Source organism: Pinus tabuliformis, chromosome 1_2 (genome assembly GCF_031772625.1).
Source record: "Pinus tabuliformis cultivar Carrire ecotype Pingquan chromosome 1_2, CPIR1, whole genome shotgun sequence".
NCBI lineage: Eukaryota > Viridiplantae > Streptophyta > Pinopsida > Pinales > Pinaceae > Pinus > Pinus tabuliformis.
In genome coordinates this window covers 601097118-601111002 of record NC_142298.1, presented here as the reverse complement: position 1 = coordinate 601111002, position 13885 = coordinate 601097118, and positions in this window count along the sequence as shown.

The following is a 13885-nucleotide window of genomic DNA, read 5'->3' as shown; positions in this document are numbered from 1 at the left end:
GGCTCACCAGGGACCAAGTTCAGAAAAAGTTTCCCCATCTCATGGAGGAACTCAACGCAATGGGGACCATTGCTTCCTAAGGGGGGAGGAATGATCCAGGTGGATATTAGTGGCCACCTGCCAAGTCCACCTGGAACCCCACCATTGTTCCTCTCAACATTTTCAGTTTCCTTAATTATAGTGCAGTTTACTATTTTTAGCAGTTTTTCGGGTCCTAAACTTCCGGAGCCGTTTTGAGGCCCTAAACGACGTTTTTTGGGAAATCTAGCTCTACAATGTTTTTAGGTAAAAATCGTCTTTTCCGTTGTAGTCCTCAGAGAGATATTTCCAACGGGTTATCATGCGCGTAAAACGGAGATCGTATGCCAAAGTTACGACCCCGGGAAGTTGATGTACCAATTTACCCAAACGGGGCCCATAGTTTTGGCGTTTCATCTTCTAGGGTTAGGTTTTGGAATGTTAAGGGTTTTCCATTGTTTCTCAACAATAAATAGGCCTTCGAGCCTCATTGTAAGATAGTTCAGAGGCATGTAGCCGACACATCTCTTCTCAGAGATAAGCTACCATCGCCCTAGCTGGGTTATTTCTATTTCTATTTGTAAGCATATTTCAGTATTTTACAGTAATGAAATGAAGTATTATTTCCGCTGCATATCTGTCTTTATGGTTATCTCTGTATTTTATTGCGTTCCTGTTTAAATCCGGATCAAACCTTGGCTTCACCCTTCCGCGGAGGAACATATTTCGGTAGCCTAGTGATAGGGTCCGCGCCCTGGGTTTCGATTTCCATCTCTACATCGTCCTCCTCCACTAGGATTTCTTCAAACTCTTCCTCTTCTCCAGCCTCCAGATCAATGGCCTTCCCCTTTTCTTGCAATGTCAGCTAGGTCCTTAGTAGATTTTGGGGTGAGACATGTAGTGGTATCATGGCATGTTTATCCTTCTTGGGCCTCGTGTTCACAGTGTTTTAGGGACCTCAATGATTATTTCGGTGCTCTCTGGGGCTTCTACTTCCGAAATTTCCTACGCGGATTCCTCAACTGTCGCTACTTCAGTGTCAATGGATTCTTCGGGTGCTGACATCATTCTAGTCAGGAGGTCCTGCGTCTCCTTCAGCAATGTTTCAAACACTGAACTTGCTCTCAATGCCTCAAAGTTCGAAAGGTCCATACACAGTTGATAGCACAACAGCTCACTTCTGAAAATGGAAAGTGTTGTTCACTGGACAACCACTTGTAATTTATAGTGCCTTTTGACTTTGAATTCAACTGTTTCCCCCACATTCAGTCCATTAATGCTAGATTGGTGGCAGATTTTCAAGAATCTAGCCCATAAAGTTCACCTTAAATGCCTGTCGCCTACTCCATTTGGTCTGAAGCCAACCATGAAATCGTGAATAGTGACTTTAACAGTCACTTTCCGGCCAACCTGCATGCTAGCGCCGTTGTCCGTGCGCTATCGTAGACCTTATGACACTTCACTACTACGTGCAGTCCTGACATCATATAGTTCCTATGAAGAGTAGTTTATAGTCCCGTGCATCCTTTGAACTACCTGGAGCGCTAAGACTGTGCCACTTTCAAATAGTCACATCGCTGGATCATTAGTGTATGGATTCAGTCAGCTTCCATTCACCTTTCCTGGGAAGGTTTCTCCATTCAACGTTACCAACTGTATGGCACCACCGTTGGTAATCTCCTTAATAACATATGACCCTAGCCAATGCATTCTGAATTTCCCTGGAAATTTATCAAACTTACTATCGTACAACAAAACCAGATCATTTATCTTGGATGTATGTAACTTAATATGTCAATCATGCCATGCCTTTTCGTGCTACTTTTGGATCTGCTGGTGTAATCTAGCCAAAAATCCTTCTTCTTCAAGCTCATTCAGCTATGCAAGCCTCTCCTCTAGGGCTTCATGATCTATCATATCTGTGAATGTTGCTATGCGTAGACTAGGCACGATATATTCCATAGTAATTATGACTTCCACTCCATAGGCAACCCTAAAGGGTGTCTCTCCTGTCAGTTTCTTGCATGTTGTTCAATAAGCCCATAACACTGCAGGTATGCGTAGGTCCTAATCACTTCACTAAGCATTGTGTACCTTCGTCAGCACAGTCTCCAGTACTTTGTTGAATGCTTCCACTGTCCCATTAGCCTATGGGTGATAAGGTGTTCTCTTCTGGTGAGACACCTGAAATTCCTCCATTAGCATGCTAATCATCTCATTTAGGAAGCGTGTACTGTAATCACTCATTAAGATCTTCAGATATCCAAATCGTGTTAGCACATGTTCAATTTGAAACTTCATGATCATCGCACTCGTGCAATCCTTCATTGGCTGTGCTTTTTCCCTACGAGTCAGATACTCTGTCGCAGTGATAATATACCTCATGCCTATCTTTCCTTGAGGTTTGATGGGTCCTACAAAGTTGATTACCCATTTTTCAAAAGGTTTCAACACCATTTGTGGATTCAAAGGCATCTCGTCCCTTGATGATGGCCTACCTATTCTCTGACATACGTCGCATGCTTTGCAATATTCTTTTGAATCCTGATGAAGGGTTGGCAACCACAACCCTGCGCGTAGAATCTTCTACGCGGTTTCTCTCCTTGCGTAATGTCCTCCCAATATTAAGAGCCATCCACAAATTTTCTCCCCCAACACATGCTTATTAACCAGGTATTTTAGCTTAGAGTACATGTGCATCTGCATGGTTGGGGCCTTTTTTCATAGGCCTGCATCCACTTGGCCAAATGCACACGTGGGTCATCCTGTCCATCATACTTGCATATTAGGCACATCTTAGGCTTCTCAAAGCACGCTTTCATCATCCTCCTACATTCGCGCCATCCATCAAAACTCCCTTTGTGCATACCCCATCACCTTGCAAGCATAGCGCGCAGCACCTAGTCCAAGGCCTAGAAGCGTTGCTCTTCGGGCACCTCCCTTTCAAATGCATCCAAGAAGGTATCTACCTCATTTATACCATCATAAGTAGGTATATCTCTTACTTCTATTGACATGCAGCACAGCGACCTAGTCATCATATTGCAATTTAGTGTAGTTACCTCATGTAATTGATTCTGCCATCATTCTATTTCTTCGTTAGAATCTGAAGTGTAGGACCTCTCGCGCTCCCATGTAATCCTCCCATCCATGGTGGGATTCACCCAATCTTGATCTCGCACTATTATCTTATAGATATAGTCCAGATCATCATCACTTTCATAGTCGCAGACCAGTTCTGTATAGTGTGATCCTTCAGCAAGGTCCGAGGGTATAATTACGTGCAGTGACTTATTCTCAAACATCATTTTTCTCTTCTTCAGATTAATTACCCATTCATATCAGTAGCCCAGTCAATTCCTAAGAGCGCAAGGTAGGAATTATTGTCATCAACAATCTATATTACTTCAAAATCTGCTGATGAGCCCCAATTTTTGGTATAATTTGGGCTCATTTGGCCTACTTGCTTTGCTCAAACCATTCACTTTTTACTGCTTATGCATGCATTTCTTAGTTTATTCGTGTTGTTTGTAGGAAGAAGGGTAGACATTTTATCTACGTGACTAATGCATTATGATTTCAGGTTTTTGCATTAAAAGGGAGAAAAGACCACGTGAAAAGGAGACAAGGAGACAATGAGGTGGCACTGCTGGTTTTTAGGAGAGGATGTCCACAGTCTTGGGACCCTCCTCGTGATTCCCACCATAGCTCCGAGCTCCAATCCATCTCCCCACCGAGCTTAGAAGCAGCCAGCTGTTCTACAGGAACAACAGTTATAACTGTTCTACAGGAACAACAATTATGACTGTCCTACAGGATTAGCAAGTTAAACTTCAGTTGGACAGCCGAGCTCCTAAAATCAAGGACACCTGTTGGATGATCGTTTTTGCATAAGTATGGAGGCCATAGCCTTTGATAGGTTGTTGAAATTTTCACATTACTATTGTAATTTTTGAGCACAGCTCGGTCTTTGTTCCTTTTTGTAAGCCAATTTGGCATGACATCAGATTATGAATAAAGAAGGCAGATTTTGATCTAGTTCTGAGTTTTCTCAAGGAGCTATAGCTCTCAGGTTAGGGCCCAACCTGAGAGCAATAGATCTCCTCAGTGTTGTAATGTGTTTGCATTTCGTTCCAGCACTTTGAGTTTGTTTATTTTCACATGCAATTCGAATTCACAGTTTGGTAATTTAGTCGTTTTCATGAGCATAGATAGGACTAGTTTATGGTTGAATTGATTTCGGTTGTTTAGTTAGATTAGCAGGTTGATAATACATTGGAGCTCCAGCAAAAAGGTTGAGAAAGTCTCCACTGCCATCTCTGTTTGGAGATTGGAGTGCAGCCCATACCAGCCACAAAAATACGCAGTTCTTCACGTTATACATGCTGCAACATAGTCTCGTTTATGATAGATCTTTCCATGCACTTCACTCTTGCACCATACACCTTCATCACTGCTTCATGCACATTCCTCTACACGCTTTATCTTGCTGCTCATTGAGTTCAGGTAGCTTAGGTTAATGAATTTTCATCTTGGTGACAGTCATAAGCCATTTGTTTCATTTACACTGCTTTTCATCATTCTATTACCTCCTTCTTCGTCTTGATCACACATACAACCACATTCTTGACCTCTGTTACGCTCTGTTATCTTCCAAACTCCTCCACTCCTCACGTAACTTCATTCTTTAGACATTTCGTTGTTATAACCTCCCATCCATCAACCCACTTCATACACTCGTTCTCCATCCTACCTCTCCACTCCTGAGCCATCACCAGCTTTATTCCTAACTTAAACATCTCCCCCTACCATTCCATCACTCTTCCATCACTTCAAGCACCCACGGTAGGTCATCCTGTAGCAATTTGTAGACTTCCTGTAGAAACCCCTGCGTTTCCTATAGAATCCCCTACAGACATCCTGTAGGAGGCCACTCACTCGGTTGCTGAGCCTCTGAACGTGAGGAACCTCTGTGGACTGATGCTAAGGATCTCTGGGGACCTCTCCTAGCCTCCCCAACCTTTCCCAAGCTTTCCTTCCTTCCGCATCACATCTGCACAACCAAACCCTAATAAGCACAAAATCACAATCACTTCATCCACTTAAAGAAAAAATACAAAAATATGTCTTTTAAGCTACAAGTAGATTAGATTCATGCATTTTCACTTATTAGAAGTAATGGCATCATTGGTAGAAGTTTCCTTCACATTCTTTGCATCATAGAGGTTAGACTAGTTAAATTAGGGTTTCCTAGGGTTTCCATGTTTTGATTTGCTTTCAGTTCATTTTTGCCAAGTAGATTAGTCTTCTTTGAGCTAGCTTTCGTCCATCATTGATAAAGCTTCTTCTGTGAGCCTATAGAAGTTGGCTTGAGCCCTAGCGGACTTGTGCCAGCTGACCAAGTGATAGCTACGACAAGAGCTAGTACTTGTGCATACAGCACCGTCGCTTCCAAGTTTGTACGAACTACCGGGTTGATAAAAATAAGAGACAGGAAGCCCCAGGAGTTGTAACATTATTGCTACAATATTGGAGCTCACCATCTTTTTGGCGCTGTTGCCGGGGAAGCGTCAGAGTATTAGTAATTGTTGCTTTTCTTCTACTTTCTTACTCTTGCCTTCTGCTAGTAGTTTACTTCATTTCCATTCTGCAAAAGTAGCATAGACATTTCCTGCTTTCATAGATTAGCATTTCCTGCTTTCATAGATTAGCATTTCCTACTTTCATAGATTAGCATTTCCTGCTTTCATAGATTAGCATTTCCTGCTTTCTGCAATTTCATTTGAGCAAAGTAGATTAGTTCTTTCCTGCTTTCAGTTAATTTTGCATCTTTCATAGTTAGTTGTAGATCAATCTGTCTCAGTTTTGCAGGTACCAAAAGAAAAGCAAAGCAAAAGCAAGCAAAAAGAAAAAGAAAGTCTTTTCCATTTCATGCCTCGTAGGAACCGAGATAGATCAGGCAAATTCCTACCAAACACCCCCACCACATCACTAAGTCACCCTTCTCTCTTCTTTGGTGACAGTGACCCAGAGGAACCTATAGGTGAACAACTTGAGATATCCAAAGACCCTATAGTAGAAGAAGAGTTAGAGACCCATCCATCTGAAGCTATGGCTGACAATAGAAGAGAAGATGAGAGAATAGAAGGTGCCTTCCCCATCCGAGAGACCAATGGAGAGATGAAAATGAAAAACATTAGCCCCTCCGCCTTACCTCACTTCCATGGGTTGACCACTGAAGATCCAGATACCTTCCTGTTTGAGTTTGCTGTCCTTTGTAGAACCTATGACTATATTGAAGATGAGCAAAAGTTGAAACTTTTCCCTTCCACTCTCAAGGATGCAGCACTACGCTGGTTCATGGGTTTACCTGGGAATAGTATCACTACTTGGGCTCAGATGCAGCAAGCTTTCAACACCAAGTACCGGGATTACTGTAGGTCCAAGGAAACAAAGGGGGAAATCTTTCGGATGTCCATGGGAAATGATGAGTCCTTAGAGGATTATGAGGAGAGGTTCCAACTAAGCTATAAGCGGGCCAGGTGCACACTTGACCCTGAATCCCTCAAGTTGGTCGTACTCCGAGGAGTCCCTGAAGATCTCTTAGATACCCTTCACATGTTAGCTGGGGGGGACATTTACCAACTGCCTTATGAGGACATCAAGACTGTATTTAGAAACCACTCCAGGGCAGCTCGGAAACGAGGTAGAGGAAACCACCTCTCAACTAGTGTCCCTTTCTCCAAACATGAGCTTGCAAACCAATTAGAAGATCTTAAGAGTGAGGTGAGACAAACCATTGCCATGCATCTTGATACATTCAGGATTCAGCAAAAGAAAGAAGAGGCTGAGAGAGCCTTGGCTGTCTTCTGTCCTAGGTGCACAAGGAGGCACCCTAAGAACGAATGTCCATTGCATTCGGTTGAAGTGTGTTTCGTTTGTGAGGAGGACCATCCCACAAATCAGTGTCCAACCTTACCAGGGTTTAAATCCATCTACCAAGGGACCGAAGCTCCCACAGAGCCTCTCTATTACCTCAACCAAAGGAGGCCACAAGGATCTAGACCTTATCAGCAGGGGATGCAAGGGGTATCTCAAGCTTATTACAACCCCAACCAGTCAACTCCTATGCCTTCCTGGGGTCCCCCTGCTCATCCTTCATGGTCCATGCCTCCTCCATGGTCTTATCCACCTCAGTACCCCACTCAACCTACTTCTCATCCATATCACTCACATACCCAGCCACAGCCTCAGTGGAATGCACCTCAGTCGGGGTGGAGGCCCCAATACAACACTCCTCCTGCCATTTTGCCTCCACCACCAGTGCAACCTCAACCATTACCTCTTGCTCCTCCAAGGCAACCTCAAATGCCTGCTCAACCGAACCCGAACCCCAACAATAGACAGGCCCAGCAGGTATACACTGGGGAAACCTCATGCCCTACCTATGCTGTGGAGATCCAGGAGATCAACCTTCGATTGGGAAAGACTCTTCCAGATCGCCAGCCTCCACCCCCAGAGGATGAGGAAGACCATCAGGAGAGTGAACCAAAGCCTATTCCACCCTTTCCTGAGAGACTAACAGCCACCACACAACCTAACCCAGAAGAAGATGAGCTTTTGGGTGAGCTCAACCAGTTGTGTGTAAAAATCCCACTTCTCCAAGCCATCAAGGATGTGCCCATATATAACAAGCTGATTAAGGAGAAGTGTTTCAAACACCCAGCCAGACGGAAGAAAGATGCCTCAACTATCAATGTCATAGGACAACTGTCTGACCTTATGCTAGGACAAGTCATCTGCCCAAAGTACCTAGATCCTGGAAGTCCTGTAGTAGATGTTCACATCAATGGCACCATTATCCCCCACACCTTGATTGATCTGGGTGCGGCCATCAATGTGATGACCAGGGATACTATGCTTAAACTCAATCTTCAGGGTTCCTTGAGGAAGACCTCGACAGTACTGCAATTAGCAGATCGCTCCACCGTGACTCTCGAAGGGATTGTGGAGGATGTCATGGTCTCCATTGATTCTTGGGAATATCCTGCAGACTTCCTGGTTCTGCAACCAAAGGCCAAGCTTGCTGGATATCCTCTCATTTTGGGAAGGCCTTGGTTAGCTACTGCAGATGCTTACATAAGTTGTCGGGCAGAAAACATGACCATCAAAAATGGTCCTATGTCCAAGCAACTAGTCCTATACCCTCCTGCCCAACCTTCTTTAGAGCATGATTTACCAATCTGGTTGGAAGAAGGAGAAGAAGACGAGGTGTATTCAGCACCTCTGTGTACCCTAGATACCACTAGAAGAAACCCCCCAACCGAGGATGATTTGATCGAGACCTTGATCCAGAATCCACCTTCCAGTGCACTACCCTTAGAGGAATTGGTGGAGGATGCCCAAGCTAGCACCTTAGTGGATCTCTGTACAACCAACCCTGTCACTCCCAGAGTCCAGAATGTGGAGTTCGGCCCTAAGAGAGCATTGAAAATCAGCTCCTCCCTATCTCCTTCTCAGGAAAAGGAGCTGTGTAGCCTGTTGGCCAGCCACCTAGATGCTTTTGCTTGGAGCTATAAGGAGATGAAAGGAGTCCATCCTTCGATCTGTACCCATCATATATACATCAAGGAGGATTGTAAACCGGTTAGGCAACCTCAGAGGAGAATGAATCCTACCCTTAAAGACATTGTCAAGGAAGAATTGCAGAAACTGTTGGATGCCGGATTCATCTACCCCATCTCAGATAGTGAATGGGTGTCCCCTCTAGTGTTGGTTCCCAAGAAAAATGGGAAATGGAGGATTTCTGTGGACTACCGAGAACTGAACAAAGCTACCAAGAAGGACCATATCCCTCTACCTTTCATAGATCAAGTGTTGGATGGACTAGCAGGAAAGAAGTTCTTCTCCTTCCTGGATGGGTTTAGCGGGTACAATCAAATCCAAATCAGCCCGGAAGACCAAGATAAGACCACCTTCACTTGTCCTTGGGGTACCTTTGCCTACCGAGTCCTTCCCTTTGGGCTATGCAATGCTCCTGCTACCTTTCAGAGAGCTGTCTTGAGCATCTTCTCGGAGCTGGTCCATGATGCAGTGGAAATATACATGGATGACTTTACTCCATATGGGGCCAACTTCCAGGAAGCATTGTCCAACCCGGGGAAAGTCCTAACCAAATGCACCGAGATGAACTTGTCCCTTAGTCCTGAAAAATGTGAATTCCTAATGACTGAGGGGACCGTGCTAGGCCATACCATTTCTTCCCAGGGATTGCAGGTGGATCCTAACAAAATTGCTCTCATCAAGAGGGTTCCACCTCCTCAAAAGGTAAGGGATGTCCGGAGTTTCTTGGGATTAGCAGGATATTACCGAAGATTCATTAAATATTTCAGCAAGCTAGCCTCACCATTGTTTGGCCTATTGGCAAAAGATGTGGAGTTTAAATGGACTGACGATTGTCAGAGGGCTTTAAATGAATTGAAGGACAAGTTGGTGTCAACCCCAATCCTGAGAGGTCCAAACTGGGCCCTACCTTTCCACATCGACACTGATGCCTCGAACAAAGCCATAGGTGCAGCTTTAGGACAAGTTGAGCAGAAACTTCCATATGCCATTTACTTTGTTAGCAAAAACTTGTCCAAAGTTGAGCTGAATTACACTGTAACCGAGAAGGAATTCTTGGCTGTGGTCCATGCATTGAACAAGTTCCGACATTATATTACTGGTTACCAGACCTTTGTACATACTGACCATGCTGCTATTAGATATTTGATGAATAAACCAGATGTGAATGCTCGTATTATTAGATGGTTACTTTTATTGCAGCAGTTTGATCTAACCATTGTTGATAAACCAGGTAGAGAAAATGTTGTTGCTGACTTTTTATCTAGATTGGATTTGTCTGCAGATGAGGATGGAACAGTGGACGATCAGATGCCTGATGAACATCTGTTTGCTATTTCAGTACTCTCTCCATGGTTTGCTGATATAGCAAACTATCTTGTTTCAGCACAGTTCCCTCCACACCTATCTTCCAGAGAGAAGAGCAGAATCATCAGAAAAAGTGCCTCATTAACTTGGATCGGGGGCAATCTGTTCAAGCTTGGCCCCGATCAGATCTTAAGGCGTTGTGTAAGGGAGGAGGAAGTCTTTGATATCCTCCTCACTTGTCATGATGGGCCTTGTGGAGGGCATTTTGCAGCAAAGAGAACTGCCTTCAAGATCCTGCAGGCAGGCTACTATTGGCCCACACTTCATCAAGATGTCAGAAGGTATGTTAGTCAGTGTGACCAATGCCAAAGAATGGGGAAACCAACCCAAAGGGATGAGATGCCTCTCCAACCTCAAGTGACTCTTGAGCCATTTGAGAAGTGGGGCATGGACTTTGTGGGCCCAATCAACCCCTCTTCGAGGCAAAGGACTTACATCATTGTGTGTACTGACTATTTGACAAAGTGGGCAGAGACTAAAGCAATCAAAGCAGCAACAGAAGAGAAGGTGGTCGATTTCTTAAGAGAGAACATCTTCTACAAGTTTGGCTACCCAAGAGAGCTGGTGACCGATCAAGGGAGCCAGTTCACCTCCAACCTGGTTGAAGATCTCCTAGCTCATCACAAGATCAAGCATAGGACTTCCACTCCCTATCATCCTCAAGCAAATGGGCAGGTGGAAGTCACCAATAGAGCATTAGAAGGGATCTTGACCGAAGTGGTGAGCAGCAGCAGAAAAGATTGGGCAGATCGCCTGGTTGAGGCCACATGGGCCTACAACACCACTTGGAAGACCACCACCGGCTTCACACCTTATGAGCTGGCCTATGGGAAGAAAGATTTGCTGTCCATTGAGTTTGAGTATAACACTTTGAGGATGGCAGCTCAGCTGGACCTAGATCTCAGCCATGCATAGCAAGAAAGGTTATTGCAGCTGAATGGACTGGATGAGCACCGCATGCAGGCCCTCCTTCACTCAGAAGTGGTTCAACTTCAGAGGAAGGTGTGGCATGACCAACATCTCCATGACAAGCAATTTTAGCCGAGAGATTGGGCTTTGTTGTATGATTCCAGATACAAAGATTTCAAGGGGAAGCTGAGAACCAGATGGCTAGGACCATATACAGTGGAGAAATGCCATGACAATGGATCTGTCCTCATTCGAACCATTGATGAGGAAGCCATTCCCATGCTTGTCAATGGGCATCGATTAAAGATCTACAGGATACCTCTCTTAAGACAAGAGTTTATCGAAACTATGGAGAAATCTGTATTGGTCATAGAGAAGGGTTCTGCCTCTGCCTCTGGCACACCCTGAAAGAAGATCTGAAAAAAAAAAAAAAATAAATAAAAAAAAAAAAAAAAGATCCTTGGGTGAAAACCTCTCTGAGGCGCCCAAGGCAGGCGGTAGGGGTGAAAACCTCATTGAGGGGCCCCTATTGTCTTTCAAAGAAAAAATGAAAGTTTGAAAAAGATCCCTGAGTGAAAACCTCTCTGAGGCGCTCAGGGCAGGTAGCAAGGGTGAAAACCTCTTTGGGGCGCCCCTGTTATCTTTCAAAAAAAAAAAAAAAAAAGAGAAAAAATAATAAGCACAATATGAAAATTGCATGCAGGTTGCAGATGTTCTATGGAGGAGAAGAAGCCTCTCTAATCCGAGCCAAGGGTCCTTATCATGCTGTCAAGGAACCTCATCAGTACCTCCTCCAAGAGCACCCATGTTTTTCAAGGTATGTGCAATTTTATCATGGTTTCAATCTTCTACAGGAAGCTGCTGTCTTTCTATAGGAAGGTGCAGTCTTTCTACAGGAGGGCGCAGTCTTTCTACAGGAAGGCGCGGATTTTCTACAGGAAAGTGCAAAATTTCTACAGGAAGCTCTGTGTCTACAGGAAACTTCCTGTAGAAGTCTGGGACGGCCAAAAATTTGTTTCAAACGGAGATCTAGTGGCTGAGGAATGGGTAGGATGCATGCATGCCACTGTTGGCACCCCTGAACATTGTTGTTACCTTGCTCCACCATCCTCGTCGCCATGCAACCAAGATCCCTGCACCAGCAAACCAGATCAATGAGTTCTCGTGGTAAAGCAATTTTTCAAAGAAAAACAAGCACCGAGAGCTCATACCACATCCATGTCGAGCATCAGAAGCTCCGGGAGCGTGATCAGAAGATTCTATCCATCGTTGTGCAGCATGCACCCAAGGAGGTAAGATTGTTACAAGGCACCCCGCGGGAATCCTGTAACAGTCAAACCTGCATGAGTGGATACCATTCACAGCACCGCCCTCTGCAAACAACACACGGGCGCAGGCAACCAGATCATCCACTCCATCGCCAGCATCCTGTAACCATGAGCCTCCGGGACTGTGTAAGCCGCATGCAGCAGGTAGATCCGCTCCCCGTCGTCCAAAAACCGAAAAATCGTGTGCAGCCGCGCGCAGGTAAGTGTCTCAACCCTTCCTTCCACCAAATCGCATGAGTATTACTTTGATTTGTTTACATAGCGTAGAAATGAATGGTTGAGCGGCCGTATGGTCAGTTGACTGGCCACGTCAGCTAGTTATGGTATAGTCGGATGCTTGGGTGGCAGCCACGACAAAGAAAATACGTAGCACGCACGTGAGGATAGTCCCGTCAACTGAGAAACGAGTTTAACCGAAAAGGGCGGCGGCAGATCTGTGGGAATGAATGCGGCAGCGAGTGAATATGCAGGTGAATGATGGGTGACGTCGCCCAATGGTCCGGTGGGGACAGCTCACCCCCCGCGGCACGAGCTGCACCGATTCAAAATCTAATCAGCTAGATTATGCGCATGTATTCATCAACTTCCACTTCAAAACTCGAGTGGCTCTTCTGATTTCCTCTGCACGTTGATACGCCGAGCTTTCGGCTACCAGAACGCCGGTGAAGCACATCTCGACCGCTGGCCAACTACAATCCTCCGCGAAGTTTGCACACTGCTCCTACAGGAATAGTTTCTACAGGAACGCAGTCCTACAGGAAGCAGTCTCTACAGGAACACAGTTCTACAGGAAGGTGAATTCCTCACGTAAGAAAAGGTGGCAGAAAAAAGGTAACCCTGAAACTCCTTCCGCAATTGGCTTTCAAAGGTGGCAAGATCATTATTCACAGTCTGGTCATAAAAATATCGGATTGCTGTGCCTATACTATCGCTTCTACAGGATAGCAGTATAATTAGACTGTGGTTTGTGAATTGTATGCATGCTCTGCCTAAAATAGACCGAATCTCCTTTGCATTTGTCACCTTTAGTCAAAACCCCCGTGTTCATCATGCCGGGTGGGTTTATCAGGCGGGAACCCACAGATTCCACCAAATTAAGGAGAAACCCGGCAGTGGTAGAGCTCTTCACCAGAGCACAATGGATGTCTTTTTGTGATAAGCTGCAGGGCTACGATGATGAAGTAGCCGAGGAATTCTTGCAGGCTTTGAAGCCTAAATCCTAGACACTGGCCACAGTAAGCTTCAGAGGTCTAAGCCTCCAACTCACCCCAGAACATATCAGTCGGATCACAGAACTTCCCATGGGTCTGCCGTGGGATAAAGAAGAGAGAAAGCTGAGTCAGCAGGCAAAGAAGGAATTCTTTCCACCTGAGGAAGAATTCTCGGAGGATAAAAACGGGGTGAGAAGAACGAGCCTATCACCACCTTGGAATGAAGTTAGTTTGCAAATCATGAAATATATTACTTGTGAAGGCCGGTTCAGCATCATGTATGCATATCACTTTCGGCTACTCACTGAGTTGAGGCACCGAATTGACCTTCCTGTAGAGCAACTGAGCATCCCTCATTATCTCCTGCAGTCCCTAATGGAGTGTGCTACAAAGCTAAGAGAGGTCATACCCGATCAGATAGCCCACCAT